The sequence below is a fragment of the Condylura cristata genome, unplaced genomic scaffold (assembly GCF_000260355.1).
Source record: "Condylura cristata isolate star-nosed mole 26May11 unplaced genomic scaffold, ConCri1.0 scaffold00006, whole genome shotgun sequence".
In the NCBI taxonomy this organism is placed as follows: Eukaryota; Metazoa; Chordata; class Mammalia; order Eulipotyphla; family Talpidae; genus Condylura; species Condylura cristata.
Window position 1 is genome coordinate 26974419 of NW_004567107.1, and position 5938 is coordinate 26980356.

A 5938-nucleotide genomic window follows, 5' to 3' on the forward strand; every position below is an offset into this window, starting at 1 on the left:
CTCCCCACTCTGTCTCTGGTGAAGCCTCTCACCCTCCGCATCTCTGGCCTGTACCCCAGTTCTATATGAATAAATAAATAAATCTTTAAAAAAAAACATTAAAAAATAGAAAGTATAGGGTATATTAAAATAAGGTATGCATTTTAAAATATGTACATACTCTGATTATAGTGATATTTGTATTTTTACTGTCTTCTAAATTTTTTTTTATTATTCTCATTTTGAGTATTTGATCTGTTTTATATCAGATCTGATTACTTGACCATAGTTTTTTGCCCTGCCCTTTTGGTTTGCTCACACTTGATATTTAATAGCCTAACTTCCATTTGTGCTTTTTCTAGCACAAATGAAAACTTCCTATTCATCCTAAGGCTCAGTTTAGTTATAATGTCACACCCTGCCCCACTGTGCGCACGCTGACGGAGTCCTCGCAGGGACTCAGCTTTTGCTTGTAGCACTGTTAGTATTTATGCTTGTGGAACACAATTGGCGTCATGTGACATAGTGTAAAATAGTATAATGAGACATGTTATTATATTGTTATATTACTAAGTCATAGTTCTACCCTATTGGGGGGAATAAAAGTAAATGTAACATCTCGGCTTTTCTCCCCAACCAGGTATAGAGCCTTCTCTAAGCTGCAGGTTGCATGTATCCAGCTGGTCTTTCCTTTCACCCTGTCCCTTCTTTCACTTGCTTGTCAGAAGAACTCCTTGAAGACAGATATTATTGATTTCATTCCTTAAAAAAAAAAAAAAAGACTAAAAAAGGTCAAGTAATCCTCACCAGTCCCTTCTAATGAAGTATTTACTTGTTGGCAAGTAAGTGCTTTCATTTAATTCTCATACGGTAGGAGAGATGCCAGGGTCATCGTGTTAGGCCGGAAACGGGAGGCCCCCTGACTAGCCCAGCTCAAACAGCCGGCTGGGTTTGTTCTGTTTGTTCCTTGGCAACAGGGATCTTTCTTGCCACCTTTCCGGCTCAGCATAGAAGAGACTTGAAATGTATTTCAATGAGTTCCTCATTCTTAATTGTTTTGCTTTTCATGAGAAGCTGTAAAAGACTGTGAGTAATCTGGGACTATTAGAAAGACAACCTCAGATTTTGATAACTTTCTATTTTGGCTCTTCCTTGCAGCTTAACTTTTTGTTACTGTTTAGTCAGTCAACCCATATAGCACATAAGCAATACTCAAGTGGTGGTTTTAAGCTTGGACATGGTTTGTGATGGAGCTGCTGGGGCTTCATTATTTCGAGCTGGTCCTTCAAGACGACTTGCTGGTTATTCTCGGTGTTTGAAAGTGTCGTCTTGGTGAATTATTAGAAGGGGCAAAGTTTTATATACTAATAATTGATGTAGAAATTTTGAAGTACAGTTCTCCGATGTCAGTGCTGCCAGGACTGGAGAGGCTAGCCCAGTTCTTGCTCTCTGTCAATTACGTCGGTGCAGCAGGTGGGTTATTGCTTTTCTTTCTCCCATTTTTCTGTATCAGTTAAGGAGGGTCCTGTATAAGTTCTGCTGTTTTGGAGTTAATGGTCATTTCTTTTGATGAAGGAAAGAGACCTTGTCCACAGGTGGAGATGCCAAAAGGAGAAAGGACCTTAATTAAGAAGTTACCTCAAAACAAAACAAAATTTACTTCAAATGGTGTTCACTTTAGGCTACTCTTTACCTCTTAGAGACATATAAAGCAGCTTTGTGTCTCTAGGGCACACAGTAGTAGATAAGGTTTAGGGAAAATATTTGTGAGATGCAAGATGGGAAACAGCAATAGAATAAAACTGAAGGTTAAAAGGCCAAGAAAGGGCCTGACAGAAAAACAAAATTGAACCCTTAAGCATATCCCTCCCATGTGCCTTCATTTTCTTGAAAATAGATGGGCACAGTCAGAACAAGATTCACTGTCAGGTTGTAGTTCTGTGACCCAGAGGGCACACTGGCCCCCAAGCTTGAGTCTACATCAGCATCACCGGCGGGGGGGGTTATTTATTTATTTTTAAAAGATTTATTTATGCATACAGAACTGGGGTACAGGCCAGAGGTGCAGAGGAAGTCAGAGGATTCACCAGAGACAGAGTGGGAAGCAGAACAGGCAGCTAGCTGGATGAAGTACACTGCCGAGGGGAGCAGTGAGCGGGTCAGGAGAGGTCTGCCGCGCCTTGGGGGTCAGCTCCCTGACTGGGGGTTGGACTCTCACTGAAGCACCTATGGATAGCTTTGTAGTGCTGTGCTTTAACCCACTGTGCCACCAGGGAGGGCCCAGGGGGGCTTTTAAACATTGGAAGTGCCCCACTGTGATGTGGAGTCAGGGGTGAGCCTGAACATTTGCATTTCTAACACATTATCTGGTGATCCTGACCCTGTTGGTCTGGAGCGCACACCCTAAGAACTGTCAGACTATAGGAGGGCCAGCAACCCTTTTCTGTAAAGAGCCAGGTAATATTTCAGACTTTGCAGGCAGTGTGGTCTGTCATAGGCACTGAGCTCTTATACCCTGCCAGAGGGTGTGTAAGTGAGAGGGTAAACTTTATTTATGGACACTGAAATTTAACTTCATATACTTCTCACTTGTCATGAAGTAGCATTCTTTTAAGTTCTTTTTAGCCATGAGAAAAATGTAAAAGCTGAGTTTATGGTAGTATACAGAAACAGGCGGGGGGCAGGATTCTCTTTGTGGGCTGCAGTTTGAGGACACCAGACCTAGAGGAAATTTGGGGGAGGATCTACCAAAATGTAGTGTTGGCATCTGTCTACTCTCCCAATCCCAAGCAGTAGAAAACAGCATGATAAAATGTGTTTCCTTTCATTCATTTCACTCACCCATCTTGCTCTTGGCTATTTTACTAGATAATGCTAAATATGCACATTAATTTTAAAATGATCAGCTTACAGAATTGGGGAACACATGATGTTTATAATGAGGGTTGGGGATGTGAAGAGATCCTGTGTAAGTTCTAGTAAGTTTTTTTTAAAGATTTATTTATTTATGCATTACAGAACTGGGGTACAGGCCAGAGATGAAGGGGCAGTGAGAGGATTCAGAACAGGTCAACTGACGAAGAACACTGCTGAGGGGAGCAGCAGACGGGTCAGGAGAGGTCTGCCCTGCCATGTGGACTCCTCCGGGGCATGCGGGGATCGAACTCATGCAGAAGTGGCTTAAGCTTCTTAGTGCTGTGCTTTAACCCGTTGCGCTACCAGGGAGGGCCCAGTTCTAGTAAGTTTTTAAAACAGCATAAGCAGGATACAGTGGATGTGATCTTTCAACCTTAATGGTTTAGGACAGTTGACAAACTTTCTCTAAGGGGGCTGATGATAAATCTTTTAACTGATTTGATTCTCAGAGTAACCCCACGAGTAGATCTCTGCCTCAAATATTCAACCCTGCTTACAGCTGGACAACACCACTGTGGGCAATATTTGAAGGAATGGCATGACTGATGGCTGTGTGAAACTTTACCTATAGGCTGCCGATGGCCTTTGGATTGCTGATGCCAGGCTTAGAAACACTATTGGAACAGGATGGACAATTTCTAAACTCTCAGATGTTGATAATGGACTCTCTCCCCCACCCCAGCATTGTGCTAAGGTGTGCTCAGATTTGTTTGCTCTGCGCAGTGACTTCTGAACTTCCTACTATATGCCTAGGCCAACACCCAGGTGAGACCATTTCCTCCTGCAAAGGAAGCAGTGGCTTCCTCATTGTTTGGAGAAAATATATTGTTTCTGCAGTGGTGACACTGGTTGAACAAACTCATTTGATTTGATTGCTTATATGTCTTTACTTGCCTATATAATTACAAAAAAACTACGTAAAAATAAAGTACTTAATTGAAAAGTTCAAGCATTTGGCAGATTGTCCATTTTCCTGTGCATTTTGCTTTTTTTTTTTTTTAAAGATTTATTTATTTGTGCATACTGAACTGGAGTACAGGCCAGGGGCTCAGGGGCGGTGAGAGGCTTCACCAGAGACAGAGCGGGGAACAGAACAGACAGATCGACAAAGTACACTCCTGAGGGGAGCAGCGGGCGGGTCAGGAGAGGTCTGCTGCGCCTTGTGGTCACCTCCGGGGCAGGCGGGAATCAAACTCATGCGGAAGTGGTTTTAGATTCTCAGCACTGTGCTTTAACCCATTGCGCCACCAGGGAGGGCCGCATTTTGCTTTTTAAAAGCATGATGGTCTCTGTTTACTTAGAAAAAAATTTGTCTTAGAAGCAAGCAATGGTTTTAACAGTGGGTTGAAAATAGGAAATGTAGGGCAAATGGAAGTGATCAGGCTTTTCCTGCCCTCCCGCCATTAGCATCAGTGATCGACATCTGTGGCCTTGTGTGGGCACCTGACAGGGGTACTTGGAGTGTGGTGTGGGCTGCAAAAGTGGGCGCCCAGAGCCAGGGCGGGAGCCCAGAAGGGTGGGTGGCAGAGACTGCTGGCGGAAGGGGCCAGAGCCACTAGCTCCACTGCCTGTCCCTGCTGCCTCACAACAAATTGTGCAGAAAGAGCATTAAAAGCTTAGATCCAGAAGATGTGGTACATATACACAATGGAATATTACTGAGCAATCAAAAAGATAAACACATGCCATTTGCAGCAGCATGGGTAGAGCTGGAAAAGATCATGCTAGTGAAATAAGCCAGAAAGAAAAGGAAAAATACCGGATGGTTTCACTCATAGCAGGAATGTAAGGGATCAGGAAAAATAAAAATAGGTAGGTAGTTGAAAAAAGCAAAAAAGAACATCAACTAACAACTATAGACCAGGGGCATTCTGTGGGGGAGGAGAGGGGAACAGGATCAAAAGGCGGTGGGAAGAGCACATGTGACTGGTGATGGCACAGGGGTGAAGTAGTGGTGGGAAGTTCACAGGGATGACAACTGATATAAAAAAATGTACAAAATGAAGAATAATGTCAAAAATCTATTAAAAAAAAAGCTTGGGGTAAGCCACTGAGGGCTGCAGGAATCCCTTTTCTCCCTCTGTCCTATGGCCTGCCTCCACGCAGAAAGAATCTGCAGTTTTTACATTACTTCTCTAGTTGACAAACAGACTTTTTTATTTTAAAGGTTTATTTATTTATTCATACAGAACTGGGGCAGTGAGAGGCTTCACCAGAGACAGAGTGGGGAGCAGAAGAGGCAGATTGGCAAGGGACACTGCTGAGGGGAGCAGTGGGTCAGGAGAGGTCTGACGCGCCATGTGGGTCACCTCCAGGGCGGGGATCAAACTCACACTGAAGCGGCTTTAGCTTCTCTGTGCTGTGCTTTAATCCGCTGCGCCACCAGGGAGGGCCAACCAAGAGACTTTTTTTTTTTTTTAATGGAAAGGAACTTTAATGCAATTGGTGTACAATACAGAAAAGACAAAAAATACAGTTTCTAAATCAAACACCTACAGTTACCCATCCCCTCATGAGTATAAGTCTACCCAAAAGGATTGGTCCAAAGCAAGGCCTGAAAGCTGCCACAAGACTAAAAGCACTTTCTGGCCAGGACCCATAGAAAAGGGTCAGAAGTAGCCAGACAAGTGTGGGAGGAAAAGAGCAACATCAAAATCAAGATAAACACAGCCATAGTCACCTCCCCACTGGTCTCTCACCCACATCTCTTTCAACCAGTCCAGGGCCAAGAAACAAGAGCCACCTCCAAGAGACTTTTAATGCGGACCCATCTGGTTAACTTGCACTCCAGATAAGCCTGGGGCTGCCCGGAATGGAGCTGAGTTCACTTAGACATTTTTCAGTATGTCAGATGCGTCAATCAGATGCCTATAATGTGAGACACATTCTGAAGCATAAATCACAGTAACTGTTAAGATATCTGTATCTTCCTTTGTTCTAGAATTGCAAGATTAATTTCCTTTCACAGTCTCTAGTGTGAAAAGTTAATTTCTTTTCTGCGATTTTTGTGTAATTCTTTTCTGTTTCCAACACCTTAAGGAAT